This window comes from Aethalodelphis obliquidens, unplaced genomic scaffold, assembly GCF_003676395.1.
Source record: "Aethalodelphis obliquidens isolate GAN/ISIS:26980383/991018 unplaced genomic scaffold, ASM367639v1 scaffold1, whole genome shotgun sequence".
In the NCBI taxonomy this organism is placed as follows: Eukaryota; Metazoa; Chordata; class Mammalia; order Artiodactyla; family Delphinidae; genus Aethalodelphis; species Aethalodelphis obliquidens.
The window spans coordinates 86,218,898-86,230,934 of record NW_020837945.1 but is presented as its reverse complement, the minus strand read 5'-3'; the positions used below and the strand labels follow the sequence as shown (position 1 = coordinate 86,230,934).

At 37.4% G+C, this 12,037-nt stretch overlaps 1 long non-coding RNA gene across 1 annotated transcript in view; it reads right to left on the bottom strand.

Moving 5' to 3' along the window:
* Positions 1–12,037, bottom strand: part of LOC113622716 (uncharacterized) — a 367,008-nt gene that overhangs the window by 221,823 nt on the left and 133,148 nt on the right. Inside the window, exon 4 of the long non-coding RNA XR_003433624.1 lies at positions 4,044–4,120. This is a non-coding gene — a long non-coding RNA (uncharacterized LOC113622716). The remainder of the gene's footprint in view (positions 1–4,043; positions 4,121–12,037) is intronic.

Sequence of the window (12,037 nt, the reverse complement as noted above, 5' to 3'; positions counted from 1 at the left end):
TATATATATATATATATCCAAAATCTAACCACTTTGCACTACCTGTCCCATTACCACCCTGGTCTAAATTGCCATCATCTCTCATCTAGATTACTTCAATAGCCTCCTAATTGATCTGTCCATTGTACTCTTACCTCTAGTATTTATTAAACAACAGTCAAATGATCCTTTTAAAATGGATTGTGTCACTCCTTTGCTCAAAACTGTCCAGTGATTCCTCCTTTCATTCAGAGTAAAATCCAAAGTCCTTACAATATCCCACAAGGCTCTACATCTTCTCACATATTTACTCTGACTTCCTCTCCCCCTACACTCCTCCTCACTCACTCTCTCTGTTATAGCCACACAGGCTTTCTTGGTGTCTCTCAAACATATCAGATACATTCTCATTTGGAGAACATTTACTCTAGATGTTTCTTTTTTCTGGAACATTTTTCTCCCTGATATTCACTTGGCTAGCTCTCTCATGAAAAGATCATCTTCTCAATGAGACCTACTCTGACCTCCTTTTATATATTATAATCTGGACCACCATTTTCCCAGCACCCCTTGCCCCCTTAATTTGCTTTATTTTCCATTTTTCACAGTATTTACCTCATCCAGTTATTGTATAATTTACTTATTTTTATGTTGATTTTTTATTGTGTATCTTCTCCCACTAGAACATAAGCTCCTCAAAGGCAGGAATTTTTGTTTTGTTCCCTGATGATCCCTCAGACCCTTGCAGAGCCTAGCCCATGATAAGCCCTCCATGTAGTCAATCAAAAGTTGAACTGATGTTGAATGAATGGAAATTACTCTTACTACTGTATGTGAATACTTGATTTCCGCAGGACAAGTATTTGGTAGCCTACTGCAATGGTCCAGGTGGGAAACACTTGTATAGGGTGGTAGTGGCAGTAATGAAAAGAAGTGACACACTCAAAATGTAGTTTGGCAATGTTTACAATGATAGATTGGATGAAGGGGTATGATCTGGTTCAAGGGAAAGAATCAAGAATAATCCTCAGATTTCCTGGATGAGCAAATGGGTGGCTAATTATGTTATGGAATGGTTAAGAGGCAAGGAAAACTGATTAGAGAAGTGGATCAAGAGTCTGTATTGAATGGTAAGTTTGAGATGCCTGTGAGCCATCTAAGAGGTAATTTCAAGCAAGTAGTTATACAGGAGAGTCAAAATTAAAGTTCTTGGATATGTTTAGAAATTTTGGAATTATCAATATAAGAAAAGAATTTAAATCTACAGGAATGGGCAGATGAGAGAGAATAGATAAATTTTAATCATCTCTTGAAGAGGATCTCATTATGGCCCTTAGATCCAGGTAAAGATACTGAGAAGAAGCAGTGAGTGAGGTGGGAGAAAAGCAGGAGGAAATTGCATGGTAAGAGTCAAGAGACAGAAATGTTTCAAGAAGTTGTCGAGTGTCCATTTGCTTTGGTAACACAGACACCGTTCATGGCATCACTAGTAGATGCAGTCTCAGTGGAACAGTGAGGGTGGGAGCCAAATTATGTTCTAGTATATCACTATGCCTCTTCGTAATTTTATTACAGCAGGAAGTAAAATTTCTATTATCTTTCAGTCAAATCAGGTCAACCCAATTACACACTTACCCATTCAAGGGTAACAATATATAAGAAGTGGTAGAAAGTAATGTGGATCCAAAGTTGCCTTTTGAATCTAGGGAGCTGGGTAGGTATGCTGGGCTAGTTGTAGACCAACTGGTATGACCTAGCATCACAGAATCTAAGGAGTGGAGAGAATTTTAAAGGAGCATCCCAGAGAAAGAAAATGCATGGCATGCACATCTATCTTAACCAATCATAGCATTTCTTCTTCATGAGCTGGGATAGTGTCAGAGGGCCACAGTGCTCCAGGCAGCCCTTACCAGTTGATCACACTTGGCATGGGAATTGAACCCATTCACTATCCCTATCTCAAGTCCCAAACAAGTCCCACCTCCTTGTCTAATCCCGTTTACTTCACCTCTACAAAACCACAGGCAGTCATTTAGATTCTGCTTCAACAGGGATAGGGAATAGCTATCGTCTTTTGAGGTTGAGTCAAAAGCTGCTCCACGCTTCTCTGGTGGCGCAGTGGTTGAGAGTCCGCCTGCTGATGCAAGGGACGTGGGTTCATGCCCCGGTCCCGGAAGATCCCACATGCCGCAGAGCGGCTGGGCCCGTGAGCCATGGCCGCTGGGCCTGCGCGTGTGGAGCCTGTGCTCCACAGCGGGAGAAGCCACAACAGTGAGAGGCCTGCGTACCGCAAAAAAAAAAATAATAAATAAAAAAAAAAAGCTGCTCCCACTACTTTCCACTCCTTAGAAGCTATTGCAGCTCCATGAGCCACCATAATCTTTTTGTCCCCACGTGTCAACCTTTCAGGTATTTGAAGACAGCTATTTACGTTTCCCTAAAATTTTCTACTCTCCAGTAGAAACAACTTTAGGATCTTTATCAAAGAATCTAGTTTCTAGTCTCATATCACCTTTATTCACTTTTACCAGCACTCTCATTTGCCTGAAAAATATTTACCCCTCCACCATCATGCTTTACATATTCACACTGAACTAAAAAACTGGAATACCAGCCCTAAACAACAAATAGATAAAGGCATCCATATCTAACTTGTATATAGTCCCAGCTTCCAGATGCTAGGAGTTTTCCCCCAAGGACAGTGGGGGAATAAGAACACGTCTAAAGGGCTCCATGGGGATAAAGGGAGATCAAGTAAAGAGGCATAAGTTCCAGCTGTTGGAACTTAGGCAGTCTAACTACTGAGTGGAACAGATGATACATTCCAGGAGGTTCTTCCCTTGGGCCATGTGAATTTTAAGACTGAAATATCTAGCAGGATAAAAATAGGTTCCGAATAAAATTACAGCATATAGAAGATGAATAAATTTAGCTCTAATAGGCTAATAAAACAGACTGCATTATCTTTTAGTCAGTTTCTACATAAAGCAAACACTATTATTAACCTCCCCGCTTAAGCATTTCAGAGGAAAATTTTTTACTTGATTTTTCAGGTTTCTTACAAGTTAGTTTATTACACCAATATGGGGAATTAATCAAAACAAAATTATATTTTATTTCCAAATAGATTTTAAACTCCTTAAGGACACGGACCATTTTTTTTCCTTTCTTGTACTTCATCCACTGATTATATAAAGGAATATAAAGGATACTCAAATTGTGTGCTTATTAACATAAAAATAATGAATAAATGAAAATTAGTTTTATAAGCATAGAAAATGTCTTAAGCTTTTGGTTAGTCTTCAGTGTCTTTATTACTGGGTCTGCAGAAATAACCGAAAACTTCAAATTGTTCCTTGGAAATTGATCTACCTCTCTTGTGTATCCCACTGATAACCACCAGCAGCTTATACGAATCATATAGAAAGGCACTGAGACTTTCCATTTGCACAAGAGGGAGATTTTATTTCTTAACCTTGTCTTCTCTTCCTTGGCTTTCCTGTCATTGCTAGTAACTTTTTATGATCACCAGCAGTTTCTCTTAAATAGCATTCTGTTACTCAGACACCTCAACTGCAGCCATCCCTTTATAGGATATCATGAATGTTTTAGTTAGTTTGGGTTGAGAATTTCCCAGTCTTGCTTTTTTCCTTTTTCTTTATTCACTGCTTGACCCCATTGTTTCAGTTTCCAGTAAGTCTTGTCACTTCTACTAATAAGAAAGAATGGAGTCACACTGCCTTGGATCCCACACTTCATGAGGAACAGGTCTGCTGGCTATACATAAAGCTTTCAATTCATAAAGCTTCTTGAAAAAGAAGTTGTCAAAATGACATTGGCAGTGACTGAGTAATTTGAAAAATTAAAGTACTTCCTAAGGGTCAGTTTAGGGAATCTTTGCTTTAATCTTTCTGAGATAATTACTTATCAAAATGAAAAATCCTTGGGATAAAGGCATTTTCAAACTATGGGCAAGAACCTAGGGGATGCTTTCTTATAGCCTTAAGATACAGAGCAAAGGATGCTATTACTTTTTGAGTAAATAAAGTTTGAACTTTACTTACATGAATTGCTACATCCCCTCACCTTTGGCCAGAAGATTATTCTTGTAAAAGCATATATGTTATTATGTTATTTCATACTGCAAAGACAGAAAAATTTTGTAAGTTATATATCTCTTCAATCTTATGTCACTCCAGTTTTATTAGTATTTTTTCATGATAATCCTCATAATACTAAATATGCATGTATGTGTTTGGGTATGCACTTATCCATTCATATGCACCCTTGTGAGATGTGAGCTTCTTTTTTTAATTCTTTATTAACCAACGAGGATCATACATTTTCCCCCCAAAATAAGCCAAAGAGAATCATAACATTTTAATGCTGCAAGTTCCCCAAAGATCTTATAGTTCAAGGTCTTCATTTTACAGATGAAGCAACCAAGGCCCAGAGGTTAAATGACTAGGCAACTACTATAGAGAGAAATTTAAATGGCATTGCAAGCCTCAAAACAGCTCATTCGTTGGCCTGCAATGACCCTAGTCCTCTCCCACCTGGTCTAATATTCCCATAAGTTTCACCATGCCTGACACTTGAAGTACTTATATCAATTGATCAACAGGGATTGAGTAAGTGGAATCACTGTTCTTTTATGGACATTGTTAAAATTGGGGCTGGAATGAACTAAGCATGATTTGTCTTTGCTACCCCTTTCAATCTCTTTCTTACTCCCTTGCTTTTTTCTTCTGTAGCCTCAGAGGACTCTTTAGCTTCTGAAGTCGGCTCCCAGCACCACTCCTACTCGGGTTTTTAATTCCCAGCAGTGACCCAGATCTTTCTACATTACCTCACTGACTAGCCAAACTTATATGACTTGTGTTCTATTAATCCATGTAACCAGGCCCTGCTATGGTAAACTACAATTTAGAGGCCACTATCATTTTCCCCAATCTTTCAAATAATTCACTAATCTGTAACTTGCTAGCACTTCAAATACTGAGGCATAGTATAAGACTCCCTATATCTTAAGGCCTTAAATATAGATCCTTAAAATGGAGTAATTCTAGAACAGCAGTGACTCATAGGTAAAGATGTCCCTTTCCCAAACTCAACCCTTCAACAGTATACATCAACTGCCCCTAGCTGTCTCCCATAAGAACTTAACAGTAACTTTTTCTCCTTGACATTCTCCTGTGTTAGTTGCAAGGATTCAAGTGAGGAACATTTTAGCTCTTCATGCAAAAAAAGAAGCTTATGGGAGCTTCCCTGGTGGGAACTAAGCCCGTGCACCACAACTACTGAGCCTGCACTCTAGAGCCCACGAGCCACAACTACTGAGCCCGCATGCTGCCAACTACTGAAGCCCGCGCTCTAAAGCCTCTGCTCCTCAACAAGAGAAGCCACTGAAGTGAGAAGCCTGCACACCACAACGAAGAGTAGCCCCCACTCGTTGCAACTAGAAAAAGCCCACATGCAGCAATGAAGACCCAACACAGCAAAAAATAAATAAATAAAATAAATTTATTTTTTAAGAAAAGCTTATGAACTTTTTCTCTGGCTAATCTAAATTCTCTCTATTTTAAAGTATCAATATGTTATTCATTCTTCCTGATATATGTTTGGTTTGGTTTGGTTGGGTTTTTTAAGGCCAGCTGAAGTTACTTTTTTTTTTTAATTTTTGAACTTTATTTTTTTATACAGCAGGTTATTAGTCATCAATTTTATACACATCAGTGTATACATATCAATCCCAATCGCCCAGTTCAACATACCATCATCTCCATCCTCCCATGGCTTTCCCCCCTTGGTGTCCATACGTTTGTTCTCTACATCTGTCTCAATTTCTGCCCTACAAACCGGTTCATCTGTACCATTTTTCTAGGTTCCACATACATGCGTTAATATACAATATTTGATTTTCTCTTTCTGACTTACTTCACTCGGTAGGACACTCTCTAGATCCATCCACGTCTCAACAAATGACCAAATTTCATTCATTTTTATGGCTGAGTAATATTCAATTGTATATATGTATCACATCTTCTTTATCCATTCATCTGTCGATGGGCATTTAGGTTGCTTCCATGACCTGGCTGTTGTAAATAGTGCTACAATGAACATTGGGGTGCATGTGTCTTTTTGAATTATGGTTTTCTCTGGGTATATACCCAGGAGTGGGATTGCTGGATCATATGGTAATTCTATTTTTAGTTTTTTAAAGAACATCCACACTATTCTCCATAGTGGCTGTATCAATTTACATTCCCACCAACAGTGCAAGAGGGTTCCCTTTTGTCCTCTCCCTCCCCAGCATTTGTTGTTTGCAGATTTTCTGATACCCATTCTAACTGGTGTGAGGTGATACCTCATGGCAGTTTTAGATTTGCATTTCTCTAATAATTAGTGATGTTGAGCAGCTTTTCATATACTTCTTGGCCATCTGTATTCTTCTTTGGAGAAACATCTATTTAGGTCTTCTGACCATTTTTGGATTGGGTTGTTTTTTTTAATATTGAGCTGCATGAGTTGTTTATAAATTTTGGAGATTAACCCTTTGTCTGTTGATTCATTTGCAAATTTTTTTCCCATTCTGAGGGTTGTCTTTTTGTCTTGTTTCTAGCTCCTTTGCTGTGCAAAAGCTTTGAAGTTTCATTAGGTCCAATTTGTTTATTTTTCTTTTTACTTCCATTACTCTAGTAGGTGGATCAAAAAAGATCTTGCTGTGATTTATGTCAAACAATGTTCTTCCTGTGTTTTCCTCTAAGAGTTTTATAGTGTCTGGTCTTACATTTAGGTCTCTAACACATTTTGAGTTTATTTTTGTGTATGGTGTTAGGGAGTGTTCTAATTTCATTCTTTTACATGTAGCTGTCCAGTTTTCCCAGCACCACTTATTGAAGAGACTATCTTTTCTCCATTGTATATCCTTGCCTCCTTTGTCATAGATTAGTTGACCATAGGTTCGTGGGTTTATCTCTGGGCTTTCTATCTTGTTCCATTGATCTATGTTTCTGTTTTTGTGCCAGTACCATATTGTCTTGATTACTGTAGCTTTGTAGTATAGTCTGAAGTCAGGGACTCTGATTCCTCCTGCTCTGCTTTTTTCCCTCCAGACTGCTTTGGCTATTCGGGGTCTTTTGTGTCTCTGTACAAATTTTAAGATTTTTTTGTTCTAGTTCTGTAAAAAATGCCATTGGTAGCTTGATAGGGATTGCATTGAATCTGTAGATTGCTTTAGGTAGTATAGTCATTTTCACAATATTGATTCTTCCAATCCAAGAATATGGTATATCTCTGTTGGTATCATCTTTAATTTCTTTCATCAGTGTCTTATAGTTTTCTGCATATAGGTCTTTTGTCTCCCTAGGTAGGTTTATTCCTAGGTATTTTATTCTTTTTGTTGCAGTGGTAAATGGGAGTGTTTCCTTAATTTCTCTTTCAGATTTTTCATCATTAGTGTACAGGAATGCAAAAGATTTCTGTGCATTAATTTTGTATACTGCAACTTTACCAAATTCATTGATTAGCTCTAGTAGCTTTCTGGTGGCACTTTTAGGGTCCTCCCTGTATAGTATCATGTCATCTGCAAACAGTGACAGTTTTACTTCTTTTCCAATTTGTATTCCTTTTATTTCTTTTTCTTCTCTGATTGCCATGGCTAGGACTTCCAAAACTATGTTGAATAATAGTGGTGAGAGTGCACATCCTTGTCTTGTTCCTGATCTTAGAGGAAATGCTTTCAGTTTATCAACATTGAATGATGATTGCTATGGGTTTGCCATATATGGCCTTTATTATGTTGAGGTAGGTTCCCTCTATGTCCACTTTCTCGAGAGTTTTTATCATAAATTGGTGTTGAATATTGTCAAAAGCTTTTTCTGCATCTATTGAGATTATCTTATGGTTTTTATTCTTCATTAATATGGTGTATCACATTGATTGATTTGCGTAAACTGAAGAATCCTTGCATCCCTGGGATAAATCCCACCTGATCATGGTGTATGATCCTTTTAATGTGTTTTGGATTCTCCTTGCTAGTATTTTGTTAAGAATTTTTGAATCTATATTGATCAGTGATAGTGGTCTGTAATTTTCTTTTTTTGTAGTATCTTTGTCTGGGTTTGGTATCAGGGTGATGGTGGCCTCATAGAATGACTCTGGGAGTGTTTCTTCCTCTGCAATTTTTTGGAAGAGTTTGAGAAGGATGGGTGTTAGCTCTTCTCTAAATGTTTGATACAATTCACCTGTGAAGCCATCTGGTCCTGGGCTTTTGTTTGTTGGAAGATTTTTAATCACAGTTTCAATTTCTTTACTTGTGACTGGTCTGTTCATATTTTCTATTTCTTCCTCATTCAGTCGTGGAGGGTTATACCTTTCTAAGAATGTGTCCATTTCTTCCAGGTTGTCCATTTTATTGGCATAGAGTTGCTTGTAGTAGTCTCTTAGGATGCTTTGTATTTCTGCGGTGTCTGTTGTAACTTCTCCTTTTTCATTTCTAGTTTTATTGATTTGGGTCCTCTCCCTCTTTTTCTTGATGAGTCTGGCTAATGGTTTATCAATTTTGTTTATCTTCTCAAAGAACCAGCTTTTAGTTTTATTGATCTTTGCTATTGTTTTCTTTGTTTCTATTTTATTTATTTCTGCTCTGATCTTTATGATTTCTTCTGCTAATTTTGGGTTTTGTTTGTTCTTCTTTCTCTAGTTCCTTTAGGTGTAATTAGATTGTTTATTTGAGATTTTTCTTATTTCTTGAGGTAGGCTTGTATAGCTATAAACTTCTCTCTTAGAACTGCTTTTGCTGCATCCCATAGGTTTTGGATCATTGTGTTTTCCTTGTCATTTGTTTCTAGATATTTTTTGATTTCCCCTTTGACTTCTTCAGTGATCGCTTGGTTATTTAGTAACATATTGTTTAGCCTCCATGTGTTTGTGATTTTTACGGTTTTTTCCCTGTAATTCATTTCTAATCTCATATTGTTGTGGTCAGAAAAGATGCTTGATATGATTTCAATTTTCTTAAGTTTACTGAGGCTTGATTTGTGACCCAAGATGTGATCTATACTGGAGAATGTTCCGTGTGCACTTGAGAAGAAAGTGTAATCTGCTGTTTGGGGATGGAATGTCCTCTAAATATCAATTAAATCTATCTGGTCTATTGTGTCATTTAAAGCTTCTGTTTCCTTATTTATTTTAATTTTGGATGAGCTGTCCATTGGTGTAAGTGAGGTGTTAAGTCCCCCATTATTATTGTGTTACTGTCGATTTCTTCTTTTAGAGCTGTTAGCAGTTGCCTTATGTATTGAGGTGCTCCTATGTTGGGTGCACATATATTTATAATGGTTATATCCTCTTCTTGGATTGATCCCTTGACCATTATGTAGTGTCCTTCCTTGTCTCTTGTAACATTCTTTATTTTAAAGTCTATTTTATCTGATATGAGTAGTGCTACTACAGCTTTGTTTTGATTTCCGTTTGCATGGAATATGTTTTTTCATCCCCTCACTCTCAGTCTGTATGTATCCCTAGGTCTGAAGTGGGTCTCTTGTAGACAGCATATAGACGGGTCTTGTCTTTGTATCCATTCAGCAAGCCTGTGTCTTTTGGTTGGAGCACTTAATCCATTCAAGTTTAAGGTAATTATCAATATGCATGTTCCTATGACCATTTTCTTAATTGTTTTGGGTTTGTTCTTGTAGGTCCTTTTCTTCTCTTGTGTTTCCCACTTAGAGAAGTTCCTTTAGTATTTGTTGTAGAGCTGGTTTGGTTGTGCTGAATTCTCTTAACTTTTGCTTGTCTGTAAAGCTTTTCATTTCTCCATCAAATCTGAATGAGATCTTTGTCGGGTAGAGTAATCTTGGTGTAGGTTCTTCCCTTTCATCACTTTAACTATATCATGCCACCCCCTTCTGGCTTGTAGAGTTTCTGCTGAGAATCAGCTGTTAACTTTATGGGAGTTCCTTTGTATGTTATTTGTCATTTTTCCCTTGCTGCTTTCAATAATTTTTCTTTGTCTTTAATTTTTGCCAATTTGATTACTATGTGTCTCGGCGTGTTTCTCCTTGGGTTTATCCTATATGGGACTCGCTGCACTTCCTTGACTTGGGTGGCTATTTCCTTTCCCATGTTAGGGAAGTTTTCGACTATAATCTCTTCAAATATTTACTCTAGCCTTTCTCTCTTTCTTCTCCTTCTGGGACCCCTATAATATGAATGTTGTTATGTTTAATGTTGTCCCAGAGGTCTCTTAGGCTGTCTTCCTTTCTTTTCATTCTTTTTTCTTTATTCTGTTCTGCAGCAGTGTATTCCACCATTCTGTCTTCCAGGTCACTTATCCATTCTTCTGCCTCAGTTATTCTGCTATTGATTCCTTCTAGTGTAGTTTTCATTTCAGTTATTGTATTGTTCATCTCTGTTTGTTTGTTCTTTAATTCTTCTAGGTCTTTGTTAAACATTTCTTGCATCTTCTTGAGCTTTGCCTCCATTCTTTTTCTGAGGTCCTGTATCATCTTCACTATCATTATTCTGAATTCTTTTTCTGGAAGGCTGCCTATCTCCACTTCATTTAGTTGTTTTTCTGGGGTTTTGTCTTGTTCCTTCATCTGGTACATAGCCCTCTGCCTTTTCATCTTGTCTATCTTTCCATGAATGTGGTTTTTGTTCCACAGGCTGCAGGATTGTAGTTCTTGCTTATGCTGTGTGCCCTCTGGTGGATGAGGCTATCTAAGAAGCTTGTGTAAGTTTCCTGATGGGAGGGACTGGTGGTGGGTAGAGCTGACTGAGCTGAAGTTTCTTGATCTTAATAATATAGACAATTATATTCACCTAGTAATAGTGACAAAAACAATTACAATAGCAAAACATTTACTGAATGCTTTGTATGTATCAGTTTGCTAAACAAATAATTTACATGCTTTGTCTCATGTAATCATTTCAACAACACTTTGACTTATATGCTATTAATAGCTCTTGTTTTGTTGATGTGGAAACTGCTGGGTTTGTGATCTTGGGAAAATTACTTACCTTTCTGGGTTTCTCTAAAATGAGAATGATAACAATAACAATTTCATTAAGGATTCAATGAAATAGTTACATTTGATGTTTATCATGGTGCCTGACTTATAGTGTTTCATAAGTTATAGCATTTATTAAGTAAGTTGTCCTAGGTCATACAGCTAGTAACTGGTAGGGCCAGGGATCAAAACAAGGCAGTCAGCCTCCAGAGATATACTCTACTGTCTCTAAAATGGTAAGCACAAAGCACTTACAAAGGTGGTTATTATGAAACATGACTAGCCTAGATTCTGAAACATGAAAACAGCTATCTCTTATAGTTTGCTTTTCCCAAAAGAACTTTAAATTTAATCCCTTAAATTTTTATTTTTAGTTTTGCTAGATCCTTTAACAAATTTAAATTTGAACAAATTTAAAAGACTTCAGTAGCAGTCTTACATTTATTTAAATACGTTATAAAGGCTGACACAGAGATGTTGTCAAAGAAAAACTTAAGTCCAAGACAAAAGTAACAAAGGCATAAACTTGTAGCAAGGAAACGCATATTTTTTTTATTTTTATTTATTTTTGGTTGTGTTGGGTCTTCGTTGCTGCATGCAGGCTATCTCTAGTTGGCAGCGAGCAGGGGCCACTCTTCAGTGCAGTACACAGGCTTCTCATTGCACTGGCTTCTCTTGTTGCAAAGCACAGGCTCTAGGCATGCGGGATTCAGTAGTGTGGCATGTGAGCTCAGTAGTTGTGGCTCATGGGCCCTGGAGTGCAGGCTCAGTAGTTGTGGTGCACAGGCTTAGTTGCTCCACAGCATGTGGGACCTTCCCGGATCAGGGATCAAACCTGTGTCCCCTGCATTGGTAGGCAGTTTCTTATCCACTGCACCACCAGGGAAGCCGACACATTTTTTTTTTTATTGAAGTATAGTTGATTTACAATATTGTGTTAGTTTCAGGTGTACAGTAAAGTGATTCAGTTACATATATATTTTCAGATTATTTTCCATTATAGGTTATTACAAAATATTGAATATAGTTCCCTGTGCTATCTAGTA